Below are 22772 nucleotides of genomic sequence, written 5' to 3'. Positions count from 1 at the left end.
TTCAGGTTCTCTCCTGGTGTTGTTCATCCTATGGGTTTAAACAAATGTATAGTGACATATATTCATCGTTATAATATCATACAAAGTATTTTCACCACCCCCCCCAAATTTTCAGAGCTCTGTGGAGGCCTCTTTTTAAAAGCATAACTAAACCACAGATGGGTTACCCTGCAGGTAATTCTGAGACAGCAAACTGCAAACCAAACCATAGTCAATATGCCATTCTTGCTAACACCTACTCTATAAAGTAGAGTGTCTGTGATAACTATTCTATAACATGATTTTGCTGTGGACAGTACTGTATTACTGAGGAGTGTCTGTGATAACTATTCTATAACATGATTTTGCTGTGGACAGTACTGTATCCTAATACTGCATAAGTATTTAATGAAGTTAAAGAATGACCTTGATAGCAACTGTTACAGGACGTTGCAAAATGCCCCTTGTGAAAGATAACTTGGCAGTAGCCATCAGGTTTTAAAATGCTCATGTCCTTGGACAATTCCACTTCTGCGAGTTAATGCTGTAGAGGCAGCACATACATGTGAAGGGTTGATTGTTGCAGCATTTGTACTTACAACAGATTAGAAACCTAGAAATGTCCTGCAATAATGGTATATGTATGTGATGAACTATTACAGAGCCTTGAAGAAGATTAAAGCAATCCGTCTTTGTACCAATAGGAAAGTCTCGCCAAGATGTGGTTAAGTGAAGAAAGAAAGATGCAGAAACAATATAAAATACTATCATTAATAGTTGAAAAAGATACGAATGCACATATTGACTTTTATATGTAACAAAGGCATGTGTGTGTTTATGTGTGTGTGTGTAAATATTTATGAAACTGGTAACAATGTTTGCCTCTCCAGAGGGAACAAGGAGGTTAAAATCGGAGAGAAACTTTTCTATTATCTATTCTTTTGTATCTTTGAATTTTGTTCCCTGAGTTTGCATCTTCTATTACATTTTTTAACTAAAAATAGCTTTGAATTTCTTTATAAATTTACTTTGTAGCAGTTCTATATTTGGCATTATTGTCATTTTAGAGAGGTTTACTGTGTTGAAGCAAAACCAAAAAATGCTAAGCTAAGCTTTTATCCTGAGGACTCTTTTAACGTAGACTTACCTGATCTATGAATCATCATAGAAATGCTTTACCCAGAGATTGCTAGAACTCTCTTACCGGCATTTTTAAAGAAAGCACTCTGTTGTTGATTTTTTTCCTCTATTCTTGGGGCGTGTTATGAATGGGGCAGTAGCAAAGTTAAAGGTCTATTTACCATCCATTATAAAATATTTATTTATTTATTATTTTTTAAAAGATTTTATTTATTTGACAGAGAGAGATCACAAGTAGGCAGAGAGGCAAGCAGAGAGAGAGAGAGAGAGGAAGAAGCAGGCTCCCTGCCGAGCAGAGAGCCCGATGCGGGACTCGATATCAGAACCCTGAGATCATGACCTGAGCTGAAGGCAGAGGCTTTAACCCACTGAACCACCCAGGTGCCCCTAAAATAGTTATTTAAAGAGATTTATAGTTCATCCATTTCATTTTGCACCAGGCTATCAATTAAAACAAAGTCTTATTTAACAGAATTCATACCTCTTCCCATGATTTTCTATAAGAAAGATCAATTGGTTAGATTCTGCAATATTCTAATGAGGTAATGTGCATAGAGTCTCTGTGCCTTCATTACAAAAGAGAAAACACAGAGGCCTTGGGGGAGAGAAGGAGGAGTTCACTCTGAGGTTATACCAGAGATCAGCCAAATTATTTATATTTTCAGTTTCATTGTAGGTATTTTTTTTTTCTTTCTGGCTTCAGTGAGATGCAATTGACATCTAACATTGAGTGCATTTAGGGTGTATGATGTGTTGATTTGATACACTTATATACTGTAAAGCAATATTACAGGTATTTCTTAAGTTTATGTAAGTTTATGTTGTTACTCTTCAGTATAATACCAGGAATGGGGTAGGACTGGTGTTGCCAGGATGGTTTCCTTCAGAGGGCCCAGCACCAATACTCTGTGATGAGGATGATGATGAAGACAAGGAGGAGAAGGAAGGGTGTCTTTGTACAGACAAAAATATTGCACATTTTTGTGTGTACAGACTAATGTATGTAGAGCACTGTGCCAGAGTCATGCAGTTAAAAAGGGCTCAAATTAGAATTATTATCAGAATGGGGAGGGCTTTACAATATCTCCTGGGTCACAAGTTTCATTTGGGGTCATAGGCTAAGGCTGCCCACAGTCCATATGTCACTTTCTTAAGAACTGCAAAGGCCCCATGCAGTGTTTCCCACCTTCAAGTCCCACCAAAGAAACCACTTCATGCTTTGTGCTATCTCTAGGCATCAGCTGTATTATTATTTCTAGCGGGTTTTTTAAAACATTGAATTCAAGCTAACTCTGGTCTCCACCTTTGTTTTGCTCTAAGCCCTAGTCATGGCTTTTAGGTGATATGTGTGTGTGTGTGTGTGTGTGTGTGTGTATGTATTATCTAATATGCAATATTAGATAAAATATATTATGTATATAATATTAGAATAAAAACCATCTGTGGGCCTGCTGAAAGAATCTCAAGCAACATGTCTACTCTGTTGGGATGCAGGAAAAGAGAGCTCACCACACAACTGTTTTCTCTTTGGCAGTTTTGTCACAACCCGCGGAAGACCCTGTGAAGCCCTCGGCAGCCAGTGCTTCTCCTCCACACCCTCGATTTATTGAGGTGCGGCTGTCCTGGAAGCCTGAGAATGTGATAATCATGTGCTGCTCACAATCACCTGCTGCAAGGCAGACATTTCCCCAGGAGAAAGCTCTTCCAGTCCCCGGCCATGCGTGACTAGACCTGCGTATATCCAAGCGTCTGTGTATCTGTATGCCGGCGGACCCTTGCACGGCTGCTGGGTCTGCACTCAGAAATGACGCTTTCAGGTGAATGTACTACCGTCATCTACTTCAGAACAAGATCAAAGTACCTGGGTAGTGAAGAGGTTGGGGAGGGTGGAAATATTTTATGGGGGAAGAGGCCCGCTATGTATAATCTGTCTAGGAAAAGCCACAGGATGCAGAAGAGAGAGGCTGTGGCAAATCTTATCTTAGGGAATTGGCCCAAGATATAGTAGCCTATATAACACCACGAATATAAAAGAATCTATGAAAAGTGCAGTTTTAGAAAAAATAGTTCATTGGACACTCATGTGTCCTGCTGAAGAAATAGAGTATCACCAGCCCCTTAGAAGCCCCTGTGTGTCCATTTGTGAACATGCTCATCTCCCTGGCTTCTCTCGGGAACCACCTTTCTGAATTTTGTTTTGCTTTCTAGTTGTAATGGTTCGTACATATTCCTGAATAACGTAGTGTTTAGATTTATCCACCTTGGAACTACAAATAGATGGACTCTTTGATGACTTTCTTTCTTCACTCAGCATTTGTTTCGTGATCCTCACCCAGCCTCTTCCTCTCTCTCCTCATTGCAGACCTTCAACCCAGATGCATTCTGGGATTCTCACATTTATCTCCTGTCAAAGCTCTCAGTTAACAGAGCACTCTAGAATTTGCTGGGCAAACCACCACCAAATATTCACCCCCCAAATGTTAAGTTACAGGGGAGCCTGTGTGACTCAGTCAGTTGAGCATCTGACTCTTGGTTTCCGCTCAGGTCGTGGTCTCATGGGTCCAGGGATCGAGCCCCACCTCAGACTCCACATTCATTGGGGAGTCTGCTTAGGATTCTCTCTCTTTCCCTCTTCCTCTGCCCCTCTCCGTGTCCCCCCCCAAATAAATAAATAAATCTTTCAAAAATGTTTTTGAAAATGCGAAGTTATATGTAAAACTGTTTTCTAGCAGCATATTCAGTGAGAAATGTTTGTTACATTGACAAATTTTGCACAAACATATACTATCAATCACATTTGGACCAAAATGTTAATGGTGGTTCTTTCTGGACAGTAGGATTATCGATAGTTTAATTTCCTTCTCGGTGATTTTTTTTTGTATTTTTCACGTTTTCAATGAATAATACAAAATCTTGAAAGTGAGGTTCAGGTCTTTTAGTTACCCACCTCCCAGTAGTTTCTGGGGTGGGACTGGTGACAAGCGAGGAGTGTGGGGTCCAGGAGCAGAACACAGAGCCCCCTTTCTCAAAGACATACTCATGTTTACAGCCTCTGTTGTCTCTCTCACACCCTTCCCTGCCACCTACCCCTCCACACCGGCCAGCATCATTCTCTCAGCTGACAGGACAGCCGGCCCTTCATCTGTCCTTCCAGATGGGGCCAGTATCACAAACGTGTCATCAGTGTAGCCACAATGGGGCCCCACACTTAGAGGGCTCCCTGCTGCTCTGCTGTGTCAAACCACCCTGATTTTATTTTTGAACCTATGTTTTGCATGTGAAGTGCCATGGGACAAGGGGGCATGAGCAGAGGGGACGTGGATGTCTGTTGTTCCCCCCCCCCCACCACCCCTGTGTCCTGCCATGAGCACAGAACTCCGGTTGTCCCACAGGCTCAGGAGTTCAGCAAGATGCAAGTGTTTCACCTTTGATTAAGTGGGAGAGGTCAGGCTTTCTATTCAAACCAGAACTTGTTTGGAAGGCAGAAGAAAGGGCAATGGCGTTCTAAAAACATGAACAGGCAAAGAACCTTATGATATCCTTTCTTACTTTTGATACTGTCTCTATTAAGCAACCATGCAGGCTGAAAAGGAAGATAGAGAAGGAAAGAGAAATATAGGGTGCCCACGGTTCTGTTTCCTTTCAGTCTTCCCTTTACACAGCTATAAGTTGAAGCAGAGTGCTGGTAGAATGTGCACATATTTACAAGAGAAATAAAAATGGTTGATGTAGTTTTGTGAGGTGTGTCCGCTGTTCTGGTAAGAATGAAGTACATATGCAACATACAAACTGGATAATTTCAGTGATTCTGCTTGTAAGTTAAATGCTCTTATGTTTGCATTTGATATTGGTATTTCACAATAGAAAACTGAACAGTAAAATTCAGCTAATAATTTAACTTTTAAAAATTTCACTTACTTAGAATACCATTAAATATATATATATATATATATATTTTAAAAGATTTTATTTATTTATTGTCAGGGACAGAGGGAGAGAGAGAGACTGTGGAAGAAAGAGAAAACCTTTTTGTTCTAGTATCTTTAACAATACTTTTTCCTGGGCTCCATAGTTGTATTTCCAAGTCTATGGTTGATGTTGCCTGGTAGCTTATGAACTCAGGTGTTTTCTCCAAAAGTATCGTCTCTGAGGTGTGTTCTTAAATCCCGTTTGGAGACCTGGAAGCCAAGAGTTCACTCTTCTTTCTTTCTGAATCTCTGTTGGGGCAATATCCATGTGAGGGCAGGGACTGGGGAACAGGAAATGCAGGGAAATCACACCGGTCAATATTGCAAAATAGTACCCCTCTCTATTAAAAAAACAAAACCAGAATGACACCTAGAAACTATAAATTTTTTGAAAGCAAGGACTTTCTTTCTCTCCCCTGAGCTTCCATAATGATTTCCTGTTATAGGGACTTAATAACTGTTTGTCTTTTTCCACGGTGTTTGCTCAATTAAATTTAAAACACTCTTTTCATCAAGCTATGCCAGTTCTCAAACACCTTCAAAGGCTCCCTATTGCCTTATCCTATAAACTGACACTCTTAACAAGGCATTTAAGGTTCTATAATCTGGGCTCCATCTGCTTTTCTAAATACATCTCCTAAGACTCCCTACAACTCAGTAAGTAATTGTTGAACAAATATGGAATGATTGGATTACACAGCTTCTAGGAGTTACAAAAACTACAGATGGGTAAATCATTAGCCCTTTTAGGGTTAGGTTTATGTAACAGAAGTCAGCTAACATGGATGTCCCAGTACTGAGGGTTGCAGTCCCCACATGGTAAACATAAGACATGCGATCCTGAGAAGAGTCATCTCCATGGGATCACACTATGGCTTCTGCAGAAACCAGAGATCCAAAGCTAGGCAGAGAGAAGCCCGCAGCTGCTGCTTTGCACACCTGGAAGGAGTATGGTCCGCTTGGGTCTCATAGTGCTGCTCTGCGGAGCTCCCTACGTGGGCTCAGGCAAGCTCCTGCACATGGGATTTCGAGGGCCATGAAATCATAGCCATCACTAAGGGTCAGAATTTCATATGCTAGTAATGAGCCATTAGGAAAGCTTTGAGCAGAGACAGGCTTTTAAGGCAGTATAATCCAAGCAGGGGTTATTCTCAGTATACCGTTGTGGGAAACAACGGTGCTTCCAACATGCCTGCTCGAGGAGATTCGTGATCTGACAAGGCTTGGATAAACTTCGAGAGCCGTTGCATCCATTCCCCTGTGTTTGGGTTAGAAAACTCCAAAATCTTTCAGAAAACTACCCATCTCTCCACAAACCTTCTGGTAACCCCTTCCCTTGTTTACCCATCCTGATTTCAGTGAGCTATTTCTGATCTCTAACCTAGATCTCTCCAGCTCATTATCTTTTTTCATCTCCTGCCTCCCAATCAACTTTAAAAGGCCTTTGTGTCTACTGCTTATTGACACAAAGCTAATATTACAATCATTGCTATTGTTTCATCCTTACTGTTATTATTAGCACTGCAATGCACTAGGAGGTATATAAAAATACACAAGCAAACACATTTTTAGTTCAGTCTTGAAATAAAGCTTTTTAAAAATCCAGTAATGTTTGGGTGTTTCTCCAAGTGGGCAGATGTGAGTAGCCGAGTGGTGGGCAAGGCTGTATGGTATTCTCTATCTCTGGGGCTCACTCTTTAAGAGCCATTGCTCATTTCCCACTCGGCTTCAGAAGGAAACTTACAACCAGATGGATGTATATTAAATATGTATGGGGAAGCAGGGAGGTGACAGGGATGTCATGGTGGTAGACACAGTGGAAACCCGCAGAAGGAGTCCACCTGGGGAGCAGGGCGGGCGCTGTATGAAAACCGGCCACAGCTTCACGTGTGTGAAGCTTCCTTCTTGGAAGGACATATTTGAGTCAGAAGTGAGCTGTCATGGCACCGTTCTTATCTTCCCTCAAAGTGCCCCAGCTAAGAGCAGAAAGGAAAAACATCCCTGTACGAAAAACATCCAGAGGCCCTGTGGCTTATTTGACCTTGTTGTTTCTTATCCTTTTTTCACTTATAAAACATTTTAAAGATTTATCCATGCTATGAGATGTACATTTAGTATGTTACTTCGCATTATTCCATTGCATCTGCTACATTTTACTTACCTCTAGTACATGTGTTCTTTATTTGTTTGCCTACAATACCCTGCTGCCTCAAGTGAGGACCTGATGAACATCCCCAGTTGTGTCCTCTTAAGGCCCTGCACAAGAATTTCTTTCTTAGCGGTGTATATGCCCAGGAGTGGAACTCCTGGGCCATCAGGGAAATGTCTGCTACATTTCATGACCGACTGTCAGGAAATAGCTGTACTGGTGCTTAACTCCCAACAACAATGTAGAAGGGTTCATGTCCCCTCCCCCTCATCCTAGCCAACACTTGGTGTTATCCAACTTTCACGTTTGTCTGTCTCATGGATGTAAAGAAGTATCCTGTTGTTCTACTATGCATCCATCTGATTATCAACGAGGTTGTGTAAGTGATACATCTACTTGTTATTTTCTCAAGGTTCCCTTCTGTAAATTTACCTGTTTATATCCTTTGGCTATTTTGCTACTGTGTTTCCTGTTTGTTTTTTTCCCCCCTCAGTGATTTGCAAGAATTCCTAATATATTCTAAGATATTAAAAAAGATATTAATCTTTTGTTAGTTTTAGCCTTTGGAAATACCCCTAATCTATCAACTCTCTTAAATTGTCTATGATGTTGTTGTTGAACAGAAAACTTTAATTTTGATGCAGTCAAGTTTATCGTTCTTTTGGTTTTATAGTTTATGCTTTAGAGTCTTGTTTAAGAAGTATTTTCCTACATTAAGACTAGACTCTAGGGATGCCTGGGTGGCTTAGGTGGTTAAGCATCTGCCTTCGACTCAGGTCATGATCCTAGCAACCTGGGATTGCGTCCCACATTGGGCTCCTTGCTCAGCAGGGATCCTGCTTCTTCCTCTGCCAGCTGCTCCCCCTGCTTGTACTCTGTCTCTCTGTCTGTCTGTCTGTCTGTCTCTCTCTCTCTGACAAATAAATAAAACCTTAAAATACTAGACTCTGGATAATATGATACTTTATGTGGAAAACCCAAAAGACCCCACTCCAAATCTGCTAGAACTTGTGCAGGAATTCAGTAAAGTCTCAGGATATAAAATCAATGCACAGAAATCGGTTACATTTCTTTACAACAACAAGACAAAAGAAAGAAAAATGAAGGAGTCAATCCCATTTACAATTGCACCCAAAACCATAAGATAACTAGGAATAAACCTAACCAAAGAGGCAAAGAATCTATACTTGGAAAACTATAAAGTAATCATGAAAAAAATTGAGGAAGACACAAAGAAATGGAAAAATGTTCCATGCTCATGGATTGGAAGAACAAACATTGTGAAAATGTCTATGCTACCTAAAGCAATCTACATGTTTAATGCAATCCCTATCAAAATCCCATCCATTTTTTTTTCAAAGAAATGGAACAAAGAATCCTAAAATTTATATGGAACCAGAAAAGACCTTGAATAGCCAGAGGAATATTGAAAAAGAAAGCCAAAGTTGGTGGCATCACAATTCCAAACTTCAAGTTCTGTTACAAAGCTGTCATCATCAAGATAGTATGGTACTGGCACAAAAACAGACACATAGATCAATGGAACAGAAAAGAGAGCCCAGAAATAGACGCTCAACTCTATGGTTAACTTGTGTTCGACAAAGCAGGAAAGAATGTCCAATGGAAAAAAGACAGCCTCTTCAACAAATGGTGTTGGGAAAACTGGATGGCCACATGCAGAAAAATGAAACTGAACCATTTCCTTATACCACACACGAAAATAGACTCAAAATGGATGAAGGACCTCAATGTGAGACAGGAATCCATCAAAATCCTTGAGGAAATCACAGGCAGAAACCTCTTTGACCTCAGCCACAGCAACTTCTTCCTAGAAACATCACCAAAGGCAAGGGAAGCAAGGGCAAAAATGAACTACTGGGACCTCATCAAGATCAAAAGCTTTTGCACAGCAAAGGAAACAGTTAACAAAACCAAAAGACAACTGACAGAATGGGAGAAGATATTTGCAAAGGACATATCAGGTAAAGGGCTAGTATCCAAAATCTATAAAGAAGTTACCAACTCAACACCCAAATAACAAAGAATCCAATCAAGAAATGGGCAGAGGACATGAACAGACATTTCTGCAAAGAAGACATCCAGATGGCCAACAGACACATGAAAAAGTGCTCCACATCACTTGGCATCTGGGAAATACAAATCAAAACCACAATGAGATACCACCTCACACCAGTCAGAATAGCTAAAATTAACAAGTCAGGAAATGACACATGCTGGTGAGGATGTGGAGAAAGGGGAATCCCCCTACACTGTTGGTGGGAATGCAAGCTGGTAAATCCACTCTGGAAAACAGCATGGAGGTTCCTCAAAAAGTTGAAAATAGAGCTACCCTACGACCCAGCAATTGCACTACTGAGTACAAATGTAGTGATCCAAAGGGGCACATGCTTCCAAATGTTTATAGCAGCAATGACTGCAATAGCCAAACTATGGAAAGAACCTTAACAGATGAATGGATAAGAAGATGTGGTGTGTACACACACACACACACACACACACACACACTGGAATACTATGCAGCCATCAAAAGAAATGAAATCTTGACCATTTGCAACAACGTGGATGGAACTAGAGGGTATTATGCTTAGTGAAATAAGTCAATCAAGAAAGACAATAATCATATGATCTCCCTGATATGAGAACATTGAGAGGCAACGTGGGGGGGTTGGGAGGTAGGAAAAGAATAGATGAAACAAGATGGGATCGGGAGGGAGACAAACCATAAGATGCTCTTAATCTCACAAAACAAACTGAGGGTTGCTGGGAGGAGGGGGGTAGAAAGAGGGTGGTGGGGTTATGGACGTTAGGGAAGATATGTGCTATGGTGAGTGCTGTGAAGTGTGTAAAGCAGGCGATTCACAGACCTGTACCCCTGGGGCTAATAATACATTATATGTTAATAAAAAAATAAAAAATTAAAAAAAATTCTAGGCTCTATAGTTATCTTGTTTTTAATCTCTATTAGCTCAACAGGTTTCCCTTTCCTTTTTAGGCTTTTTTAATCCATCATGAGCTCACCTTTGCATATAGTATGAGATATGGATGCAACTTTAGTTTTCTCCATGGTGAACTAATTTTCCCCAAATTATCTATGAAACAAACCATCTACATTAGATTGGATCATTGTTCTCAATCCTTCGTGTCTTCCCTGTTATTTGTTATTTGTTATTTGCCATGTGATTTTTTTGTAGCATCTTCTGCTACTGGTGTTGGACTTGGCCATGTGACTTATTTGGTCAATGGAATGTTAGAATATGTGATGGGAGCAGGGGTATTCAATGTGTTTTAGTGACTTGACTTTTCCTCTTGAGCTTCTGTAATTGCCAGAATGAGACATGGGATGTAGACCTGAACTTCACCTGTGTCCTGGAGCTAAGCCCAGTGAATTCAGTGGAGCCCAACCAAGTCTTGATAAATCCAGATGAGGTCAGCAAATCTCAGTTCACACACAGATCCAAGAAGCAGAAAAAAACAATAGCTGCTCCAAGCCACTGATTTTCTGGGATTGTTTGTTAAGCAGTATTATTATTGCAGCAATAGTTGAGTATCTCAATATGATTTCCTCATAGATTTGTGATGTCACCATCAACACATACCAAATTCTTGTAGGCAAATGGTTTGTTTCTGAGTTCTTTATTCTGTTCCACTCTTCTACATGTCTATTATTATCACTTAGAATATGTCTTACTATATGGGAGGATAAATTTCCCCTGATTTTCTTTTTTAAAAATGACCAGATTATATGGAATTTATTCTTCTATATGCATTTTAATGTTTAAATCCCTCAAATCCTGCTACAGTTTTGAATAATTTGCATTGAGTTTATGAATTTTGAGATCATTTATATCTTAATAATGTCATTATCCTGTCCACAAACGTTATACATAACCCTATTTAGGTCTTCTTTGAAGTTTATTAACAGAGTTAACATCATTTTCCATAAAGGTTTTGTGCATTCTTTTTTAGGTTAACTGCTAGCTTTGCTGCTTTTGTAAATAGTATCTTCCTTCTAGTTTATTAGTACTAGTGTATAGGAATACTTTTGGTTTTCATGCATTGATTTTGTATTTGGGGATCTTGCTCTATCAGTTAGGATGGGGTTTGGCTATAAGTAACATCACAACACACATACACACATATGCACATTAGTTAAAACAACAGTAGCATATTTAGAGGTTTATTCAGGAAGTTCACGAAGACTTGAGGTAGATATTTTAAGGCTAGTGCTGGTATAGCACATGCCTCCTCTCTTGTTGCTCCACTGTGTGTGGCTTCTATACCCAAGGTCAGCTCATGGTCTAAGATAACTGCTCAAGCTCCAGCCATAATGTCTTCTTCATTTCAGATGCTAGAAAAAAGGATGTGATAGAAAAAAGGATGAGGCATAACTTCTTCCTTCTAGGATTTGTGTACCTATGCCAATTTTAACCTATTACCTGAAATATGGCATTGCTTACCTATAAGGGATGCTGGCAAATGATGTCTTTGTTTTGGTTGGCCATGTGTCATGATAAAAAAATTGTAATACAATGGAAGAAAGGGAGAAAAGCATCTCTGTCACCTTGCTGATTTCTGATTATTTCTAATAGCTTGTTGTTTCTATTGGGTATTTTATATGGCTGATCAAGTTACTACAAACAATCTGTTTTATGCCTTTCCTTTGGATTCTTCTATTTAATTTCTTCTTCCTTTTACAAACCTTATCCTGTTAGCTGGGACTTACAGTATCATGTTAAATAGTAGTGGCAATTTTGTCTTGATCCCACACTTAAATGGAATGTGTTTTAAGTAAATCTATTAGGTAATAGTTTGCTGTACATTTGGGTCCTTCATAAGGTTAAGTAAATTTCTTTCTATTCCTAATTTTCTAGAAGTTATTATTATTAATAAGTGATGCACTTTCTCAAATTTTTTTCTCTCTTAGTCTTTTTGGGATGAATTACCAATAGGTTTTCTGATATTAAATCATACTTGAGTTTCTGGAATAAACCCAACTTGATTTATTATATTTTCATGATAGATGGCTAGATAGGAAGATAGAAAGATGTCTAAACTAAAGAGAGGAAAATGAGGCTCAAGTTTTTTTTGTTCACTGGAATAGGCATTTTGGATTTGGTTGGTTAATATTTTATTTAGAATTTTTGTACATTCATAAGTGAAATGGGTCTATATTTTTCTTAAACTGTCCTTTTTCAGATTTAGAATCTAATTCTGCTAGTTTCCTTTTTTTTCTGTTTCTGCTTGTGCTGGCTTTTTCCCTTCATTTTGTAATTTGGAATGTAAGCTCATGCTTGTCTAGTCTCTTATCTTTGAGAATTCTATGAGTTCTGGCTTGAATTCTCTATTCTCAGTAAGGGATGTGCTTTAGCTTCCTGATCCATGTGGGTAGTATATATTCAAACTAATTGATAACTAGCTTATAACCTAATTGAGATCAGCTATAATCATATAAATATCTAAATAGCAGTAAAAGGGAAATAGTTTATAATCACATATTGCTCATATACTTTTTTTTTTTTAAAGATTTTATTTATTTATTTGACAGAGAGAGATCACAAGTAGGCAGAGAGGCAGGCAGAGAGAGAGAGAGGGACTCGATCCCAGGACCCTGGGATCATGACCTGAGCCGAAGGCAGCGGCTTAACCCACTGAGCCACCCAGGCGCCCCGCTCATATACTTTTTAAAAAAAGATTTTTATTTATCCATTTGACAGAGAGAGAGAGCACAAGCAGGCAGAGGGAGAGAGAGAAGCAGACTCCCCACTGAGCAAGGAGCCCAACCTGGGACTCCATCCCAGGACCCTGGGATCATGACCTGAGCTGAAGGTAGGCACTTAACCGATGGAGCCACCCAGGCATCCCTGCTCATATACTTTTTATTTTAGGTTCTAAAAATTATACATGTGACTCTAAATCATAACAGATTAGAAAGTAAAATAAGTAAGGAAAAGGAAAACAAGATAAAAATGAACTAAAGGGGCACCTGGGTGGCTCAGTGGGTTAAAGCATCTGCCTTCAGCTCAGGGCATGATCTCAGTGTCCTGGCATAGAGCCCCACATCAGGCTCTCTGCTCGGTGGGGAGCCTGCTCCCCCCCCCCCCGTCTGTCTCTCTGCCTACTTGTGATCTCTCTCTGTCAAATAAATAAATAAAATCTAAAAAAAAAAAAAAAAGAACTAAATCCTGCTTATCTGTGACAAACACACTTAAAGTTTTCCTAGACTTTCCCCAGGTTCCTATTTATTTATAAGATTTATTTATTTATTTGTCAGAGAGAGAGAGAGATCACAAGTAGGCAGAGAGGAAGGCAGAGGCAGAGAGAGAAGTAGGCTCCCCGCTGAGAAAGGAGCCCAGTGGGGGACTCAATCCCAGGAGCCTGGGATCATGACCTGAGCCAAAAGCAGCCGCTTAACCCACTGAGCCACCCAGGCTTCCCCCTCCAGGTTCCTATTTAAATGTTGCATGTGCATACTTTTGAACCTCTGATTTAGGTCTGAGGCAACAAAAAATTGCACATAGTTTGATTGTTTGTTTGTTTTTGGTGATCATCACACTTCTTAGTACAACATTAGTTCCACTCCACTGGTTGGAAGAACAATTACGATAACAGTATTTTTTGGGGGGCACCTGGGTGCCTCTGCTGTTAAGTGTCTGCCTTTGGCTCAGGTCATGATCCCAGAGTCCTGCGATGGAGCCCCGAATTGGGCTCTCTGCTCAGCGGGAAGCCTGCTTCTCCCTCTCCCACTCCCCCTGCTTCTGTTCCCTATCTCACTGAGTCTCTCTCTGCCAAATAATAAATAAAATTTTTAAAAAATATATTTTTTGTGTGGCAAAATTTAAAATTTTGAAATATGAAATATGAAAATTCTATTTTTGTGCACTTTGAAAGTATAAACTAGAAAATCTCACAAATATCCTAGGTTCATTATATAACATCAATTGATGATTTTTTAAGCTTATAAAATTATCTGACTTCTTTATACTTTTAAGTGTCATGGTTATAAGGTATGCCTATGATATTTATGAAAGACAATTTGCCAGCTTCATTCTCTTTTTCAGGGATCACCCTGCCAGTGTATAATACAGACTTGTGTTTAAGAAATGTAGAAAGGGGGGCGCCTGGGTGGCTCAGTGGGTTAAGCCGCTGTCTTCGGCTCAGGTCATGATCGCAGGGTCCTGGGATCGAGCCCCGCTTCAGGTTCTCTGCTCAGCCGGGAGCCTGCTTCCTTCTCTCTCTCTCTGCCTGCCTCTCTGCCTGCTTGTGATCTGTCAAATAAATAAATAAAATCTTAAAAAAAAAAAAAAAAGAAATGTAGAAAGGGAAGTGATCATAAAAATAAGAGCCTGGAAATATATAGGAGAAAGGAAATAGGTATGTGTGAGAAAGGAAAATAAGAAAAAAATACAGATGCTCAAATTTTCAAAAGGAAGGAATAAATAGGGGTTCTCAAATCAAATGCTTATTTTGTTATTTTAATATTTATTCAAGTCACCTGGGGTATTTATTAAAAAAGCAGATGCCCAGGTTCTACCTACAGAAATGATGATTCAATAGGTCTGAATGCAGACCCAGGAATCTGGGTGGGCCTTGAACAACCATTTAAGAAATACTGGAATTGAGAGAGCACAGAATTAGAAAATGATACAATGTAGAGACTAAAGACACGCCAATAAGGGAATAAGGGGGCAACTTCTGCCACAGGATGCTAAACCTGGGCATTTGGAGATCCTCTGAAAGATCCTAGTGTTAAGTCTAGACTCAAAATCTTCTTCTGTTGCTATTAATACAGTGTATAAGATAACACTTTAACCAGGACTCAAGACTACACGCTGATGGGATGGATGCCTGGTTGGCTCAGTCGAGTAAACACCAGCCTTTGGCTCAGGTCATGATCCTGGGGTCCTGGGATTGAGTCCCACATTCTGCTCCTAGCTCAGCAGGGAGCCTGCTTCTCCCTCTTCCTGTGCCTGCCACTCTCCCTGCGTGTTCCCTCTCTGTCTGTCTGAAAAACAAATAAAATCATGAAAAAAAAAAAGACTACAGGTGAAGTCATGGAGTAGGGCTAAAATCAGACAGAGAAGAGGTAAGAGGTGTCAAGCCGAGTATCACAGGGCTCAGGGGATGGATCAGTACCTTAAAACGACAATAACGAAAGTCTCAATATGGCTAGAGTAAGCCTTTGTGTTCGCTTATTATCTGTTCTCTGAATTTCAGACCTGTAGTTTTTAGATTAAAACTGTAGTTTTTAATCTCATAATTATGAAAAAAACTTATCTTGCTCACTTCAAGACCCTAAATCAACTTTCGGGTCTCTCTAGTTGACTTGTCTATGGAAAAAGGGTATCGGGTATTCTAAGTGGATTTGAAAATCTTTTTGTAGGTATGCAATAATTTATTTTTTCTTGTTTCTTGGTAGGAAGCAACTGTAAATTTCATATAGTGCCTTGAAATACACCTTGTAGGAAAGAAAGTGGTTTTTGCCAGTGTCTTTGCTTTTGTGAGCATCTTTAATCAGGTTAACTGGTAATTAAAGTTACTTCCAAGTAAAAGTGCATGGAAATAGTTAAGGTCTGTAAAATGATTACTGGACAGTAGGCAAGAAATGGGGGAAAAGCCATAGCTCCTGGGAACGAGCAGTGAGAAGATCTAGCAGTGAGCGCTCCCTAGCATTGCCATGAGGGTACCAAGTAAGGAGGGTGGGCAGAGAAGTGGGAGAAAGAGCAGTGCGTGAGGAAAGGTAAGGCACATACACATACTTAGAAGGCGAAGCCCATACAGCTTGGTTCCTGCCAGGTTAAGAAGGGCCTTTTCCAGAAGCTCAATAAAGAAATGGTATGTAATCGGGAGCTGTTGCAACCTGTCCACACCCTACCCTGACTTCCCCAGAAAGGAGGCCAGCAAAGAGGCTAATGCAGTCGCCAAGCCTCGGGTCTTTTCGTTTCCAGCTTCCTCAGATCCCAGGGCACAGCAGGACGTCACAAGGAGTTGTCTCTCAGAGTGGGCACTTCAGGGATATGGGGCAAAGTTTGGATCTGATTCACTTCAAATTTGGTTGCCCCTCGGGAGTGGGGTTTGGCCGCAGGGGCACCCCAGCAGCGCAAGGCACAGGCAGAGCAGCAGCAGCCTTCAAGCTGAGTAAGGAGCCAGCCTCCGCCGCCGCCTCCTCCTGCCGGTGCGGAGTCGGTAGCACAGCCAGTCCCTATCGCTGTCACGCCGCCAGCAGCGCTGCCCCTCCGCCATCCCCCCTTCCCCCGCGCGGCCCCAGCCCTCACACGGTTATTTGCGTGACTGACCCGAACCCTGCAGGCGGGAGGGGAAGGCGTTGGCCCGCCCACTCCTTCCCCTCTGGCTCGGGGCGGCACCTCTCCTCCTCATTGGTCACACGCTTGCGTCCATCACCCCCACACAGTCTTCGGATTGGCGGAAACCGCACTTCTGGCGCTAGGAGGGCAGAGTGACTCCGCCGGTCTCCGGCGCCTCATCTTTCCCTCCGCCCCCCGCTTCAACGTCCACCCACCTCTCCCCACCCCCCACTCTACTTCCCCCGCCCCGTTCGCGGCAGTGTCCTTAGAAGACTCATTGGGCCAGGGGCGAAGCCAGCCGCCTATGGAGTCGCGCTGTGATTGGCCGACGCCCACGCCCGTCGGAGCGGCGGGATTCGCCATTCGCCACTCTCTCCGCTCCGCTCCCCGCCCCCCCAACGCCTCGCCCTCTCAGTCGCCTCCTCCCCTCCCGGCGCTTCCTCGGCCCCCTTTCCCCGCCCGTCCCCGCCGCATCTCCCCTGTCCAGCTAGGCGGGGACTGCTGTACGACTCTGTAAAGTCTGTGAGTCACTGCACAACCCATCAATCCAATTAAATGTCTTGAGCGAGTCGAGCAGGGGGTGCTGCCGCCGCCGCCGCCGCTCGCCCCGCCGCGGCCGCCCCTGCTCGCAGCGCCCCTCTGATCCATGGCTGTCTGTCTGTACTTGTTACGGTGTAACCTCCTCCTCCTCCTCCTCCTCCCTCTCCTCAGGAGCCGCGGCAACTTCCCCTCTGCCAGCCTCCTCTGCTTGGGGACTGCAAAGGCATGGGATAGATCCAGAGCCACTTCTCTCTATCTCCCCTCCAGCCCTCGCTCAATTTCCCCCCTTTAAATTAAAGTCTGTTCCTCGCTCCTCGTCGTTTTAGAGATTTATTTGTCAGTCTATTATTTCCCCTGATTTATTTTCCCTCCCTGGGGCAGGGGGTCGCAGGGGCAGGTTGGTTTATTTTAGGGAAGGGGCTCTCTACCCCCACCCCCGTTTCCCCTCCTCCTTTTTCGGCGGTGACTTGATTGCCTTGCTCCTCTCCGCTCCCACCCCTCGAACTCACCGTCCTGCACTCGAGTGACGCACCGACACCCCCCGCCCACAGCCCAGACATCCCCTCCCTCGCTGCCACCCGGACCCGTCTCGGAGCTGGACCCGGTGCCGACTTCTTTGCAGAAGGGTGAGTACCGTCTCAGGTTTTGGGGGGATCTGGAAAAATGTAGCCGGTCCACTTTGGGGTGGGCTGGGGTCACGTTGTGGCAGGAGGTTCCTGGTCCGGCGTGGATTTGAGGTGGCGACTGCCTCCCTCCCTCGCTCCCTTTTCGCTCCCTCTTCCCTCCGCCCCTCGACTCCTTATTCACCAGCTTTGCTGTATTTCTAGGTATTGCCAGACTTCCAGCATCGGGGCATTATAACGCTTATAAAATGAGCGGTATTGGCATGTTTTCTGTTTTTAGGATGCTAAGTGAGCGGTAATAGTCAGCGATGGGATCTAATAGACTCTATGACCTGCCAAAAGTGTAAAACGTCTAATGGGTACATTTTACTCTAAATCAAAGTTAAACTTTTATTTAATAAAGGCAAAGCAAAAGATATTTCTGATTTGAATGTGGTGGAGATTAGAGCAAAGGAAGACAGGTTGCCTAGTGGGCATGGCTTAGTATTTTTATTTTAAAATAGTTTTATGGGTTCCCTTTTGAAAAAAAATATGAATTCAGTGTTAAAGACTATGAAGTCTTTGAACCTGTTGGAGGAAAGCAAGGTAAGGTGGAAATCCAGGTTGACACTTCATCTTTATCTCACCTCTTTTCAAGCGAGGCATTACCACACAGAATTTTTAATCTCTCAGTCCCTGGGCACAGTGGGATGTGTTAAGGATAAATATGGATTTTTTTCTTTTGATATCCATTTTTTGTATACTTCATTGCTCTTAAGCAATGTCATGTTACAGAATTTTGTAAAATTGGATTTGGTTTCTTGGTGTTGGGTGACTCAAAGGTACACGTACCTGCTGCCCATATATGCTTTATGAGAATATATGGATCTTTAATATTTGCCTTATGCATCTTTAATATTTAATTTGAGATAAAAGGAGAAATTATGAGAAATAGTTACTCTGAATTGGCTTCTGAGGTCACTTGTGAGAATTCAGCCTATTTAAAATGGTAGTACTCTTTTTGAATCAAGTTCTGGTCTAGTTGTCCACAAGATTCAAATTAGGCCAAACCAAACATGTTTTGAAATATTAAAGTACAGGAAAGGCCTCTTAGTAGTTCATTCTCTCCTTCTCTTTCAGACTAACCAGAATAAGTTGTTACTAAATTTAATTTTAAAGAATAGACTGTTCCTGTTCTGAAATCTGCCAAGTTTCTACAGAAAGATTTCTTTTTAAAGAGCAGAAATGTGTTTATGATCAACCCAAAGTAGTAATGTTGACTCAAATGTAAATGCTATCGTAAGGAAACGCTTGTCATAAGCCCCCAAACCTTGCAAAGTGTTTCAGGAAGACTTATACAGAGCCTTTTGGAATTGTTTAATACATTTTTTCTTGTGGCCTTTTTCATGAATCTAAGACTGAATCAATAAGAGGCCTTATAGTACAGTAGAGCCCTGCTGCCTAGTTTAAATCTTGATGGCTGTCTGACCTTGGGCAAGTTTCAATCCTGGCCTGTGCTGGTTTTCTCCTTCAAGTGGTAAGGATGACTTTTCCTCAGAGGGTTGCTGTAAAGGTAAATAAGAGAGTGCATGTCACAGAGCATCGGGTATTAGCTGTCCCATCATCACCACCATCTACAGAGAGAATATCTCATGTAGTGATTATAAGTGTGGCCTTCAGGACTAGACTCTTTAGGTTCAAGTCCCAGAATTTCCTCTTGTTCTCTTTGTGACCTTGGTCAAGTTAACTTGAAAGATTCCTCATCTGTAAAATGGGTATAATAGCAGCGTTTGCTTCAGATGGTTATTGTGAGGTTAGAATGAGTTAATATATGCAAAGATCTTGATTAGTGTTTGATACGTCTTTTTAAATTTATTTCTCTATTGTTCCTTGCATATCTTGAAACGTGGTTGGCCTGTATTTTTTTAGAAGTAAATTTTTGGTAAAGATAAAGATTTAGGGCGCCTGGGTGGCTCAGTGGGTTAAGCCGCTGCCTTCGGCTCGGGTCATGATCTCAGGGTCCTGGGATCGAGCCCCGCGTTGGGCTCTCTGCTCAGCAGGGAGCCTGCTTCCCTATATTTCTCTCTCTCTGCCTGCCTCTCCATCTACTTGTGATCTCTCTCTGTCAAATAAATAAATAAAATCTTTAAAAAAAAAAAGATAAAGATTTATTACTGTCAATGAAATAAGCAGAATTCTTATCATTATGCATGATGTTTTGTTAGATTTATACTTTTAAACTGGAGTTTATGTGAGTCTCTCTGAAATTTAGTCATTGGATGAGTTGAGTCCTCCATCTTTTATTTAAATTTGCATAACAGAATGTATATACCTCTATTATAATGGTACTTATCACACGTTTACTGTTAACTGTGATTTTCTACTCTACTAAACAGAAAGCTCTTTGAGGATAAGAATAGTGTTGTATCTGTAAATTAATCTCTAGTGCCTAGCAGAGTGCTGGGCACACAAAGAAGCTTAATGAATTCTGTATAGTAAATTAAATATTATTATTCTCAAGTTGTTTATGAGTGGTTGAGTGACATAAGTGATAGTGATAGTGTGGAGAATACTATTATTTGTATTGCAGAATTGAATTTTTGTATTCTCAATTACTATTTTTGTAAATAGAATAAATGAGGGGAATTACAGTATAACTTATGTTTTAGTAAGAACATATTTTCATTTTGAAAATTAAACTTAAAACAGTCTAAAAAGTACATATTCAGTATCTTTCTTTGTTATCTGACATGTCCATGTTTTATTGTAAGACTTTGTGTCTCCCAAACTTTCTGTCACTAAGTTGGATGTTATTATAATTAATATGAATTATACAAATTATATTTTGAATGTCCCAAATGATGATATGATCTTGTTATTGACTTCAGAATTAATAATAGTAAAGAGAATTTATCATACTCACACTGTGAAAATAAAGTAGTATCATTTCCTTAAGGGCCAAATCTTTCTCTTTCCATTCAAGAGTGAAACTCTTTTTCTTGAGCAGTCTTTAAATAACTAACTTTTGGGGCACCTGGGCGGCTCAGTTGGTTGAGTGTCTGTCTTTGGCTCAGGTCATGATCCCAGGGTCCTAGGATGGAGCCCTGTGTTGGGGCTCCCTGCTAAGTGGGGAGTCCGCTTCTCCCTTTCCCTCTGCCTCTGCCCCTCCTCACTACTCCTGCTTTTTCTCTCTCTCTCAAATAAATAAGTAAATAAATAAAATCTTTAAAAATAAATAAATAATTAACTTTTGAAACAGTAAATTGTGTAATAGGAATCATAAAGGCGGTATATGTAATTAGTGAGTAAAACATTTAAACTTTAAAGTTAACTGCATACTTAATAGGCATTATACAATTAGGGAATATATTTTTTTTAAATAAGCAAAATTGATGGGGCCTACCAACTGCTTCATTTATAGAATCATTCTGTTTTACTTGTCAATAAAATGCAGTTTAATCACTGTGCCCTCTGAAGTGATAAAATGCAAGAAATGGCTTTCATGAAAGAGATATCCTCAGCAAAGAAACCTGAATACTGATCTGCTCAGAAGTGTACAGTGTTTCATAACATTGTTAAAAGTTTTCAAATATGTGAACTATCTACTACACTGTGGATATTTTTACATACATAATCCTTTGTTTAACTGAATCATCAGTTACCCAATTTAGTTGAATATATTGAATTTTTATTGGCTAAAATAATTAATTCAGTAAACTTGCCCTTTTTTTTTTTTAAAAAAAAAGATTTTTATTTATTTATTTGACAGACAGAGATCACAAGTAGGCAGAGAGGCAGGCATAGAGAGAGAGGGGGCGGGGAGGGAAGCAGGCTCACTTCTGAGCAGAGAGCCCGGTGCGGGGCTTGATCATAGGACCCTGGGATCATGACCTGAACCAAAGGCAGAGGCTTTAACCCACTAAGCCACCCAGGCACCCCAACTTGCCCTTTTTTTTTTTAATCCCTGCACTTTTAAAGCAGCCAAAATCAAATGAAACTTAAAAATGCTAACTTAAGGCCTTAGAAACTACACTTCAGTGTCTGTTCTGTGAGATGGAAAGCTGCTTATTTTTCACTTGACACATTTTAACATGATGTTGTTTCTGTAGCTCATATCTCTTTCCCTTGACATTTTTGTGAAGGCATTGGAATATTTATTGGTATTTTACAGATGTATATGATGTCTCCAACTTTTAAAACAATGTTTCTGGTGAAGAACTGTGGAAAGAAGAGGAGAGAGGGATAGAAATAACTTCTAGGACTTATGATTTATATCCTTGTCTTCTAACCTTAAGAAAATGGGTAACTGTGTAATCTGTTAGTGATCAAAAGAAGAGGAAAATAATAGATGCATTATCTACGGACAAACTTAGAATTGAGGTCCATGGAGTTCTAGGCTGAGCAGTGCTACTGATTGGCACGTGACCTTGAACCTTACACTTCACTTCCACTGCTCTCCATGTTCTTACCCTTTCAGTGGGAAGAGGGAAGGCAGTTACGCTGCCCTCACTCTGAGAGTACGTTGTAGGGGTTGTAAGTGCTTTTTAAAAGCATTGGAGAAGGACAAAATGCAAGCAAATACAAAATAAACATTAGCATTTAGAAATGGATTTTTTTAATCATTCTTTAAAAATCGTAACCTTTTAGATCTTTTGTCTGAAGGGCATTTTTCCTTTTAACTTCTTATTTGAAGAGACTTCTTACTGGTGTGTTCACAAGAATATATAAGGTACCTTTTAAAGAGACAAGGAACTTTGGTTTAATTGAATGAGATATTAATGTTAACACTGAATTTTGGTGTATCCTGAGTTATAGCAGATGTTGATGTTGAAGAACAATGTATGTATTGAGGAGATAACTCATTTTATTAAGTTAAAGTTTGTAAAACCTGCTCATGCATTGCAGGAAAAAAGTGTTCGATATATCAGATTCCATTAGAAGTATATTCAAAAAGAAAAATTAATCACATCATTTACTTTTAAATTTCAAAAGGATTAGTTGGCTGTATGCTCATTTATTTTGTACCTCGAATGCAGTGAAATGTGCACATTTCAGAATATGTTTAGTGGCT

The 22772-nt window shown here is 40.7% G+C and overlaps 1 protein-coding gene across 2 annotated transcripts in view; it reads left to right on the top strand.

Annotated features, from left to right (window-relative positions):
• Nucleotides 1-17172: 17172 nt before the first annotated feature.
• SERTAD2 (SERTA domain containing 2) overlaps nt 17173-22772 on the top strand; it is a 117698-nt gene continuing 112098 nt past the window's right edge. For both annotated transcript variants that reach the window (XM_044264096.1, XM_044264097.1), the window contains exon 1: nt 17173-17725. The gene's annotated coding sequence lies outside the window, so the exon portion shown is untranslated. The remainder of the gene's footprint in view (nt 17726-22772) is intronic.

This window comes from Neovison vison, chromosome 8 (genome assembly GCF_020171115.1).
Source record: "Neovison vison isolate M4711 chromosome 8, ASM_NN_V1, whole genome shotgun sequence".
Taxonomy (NCBI): Eukaryota; Metazoa; Chordata; class Mammalia; order Carnivora; family Mustelidae; genus Neogale; species Neogale vison.
The sequence above is the reverse complement of the archived record's forward strand: the minus strand, read 5'-3'. Positions and strand labels throughout refer to the sequence as shown.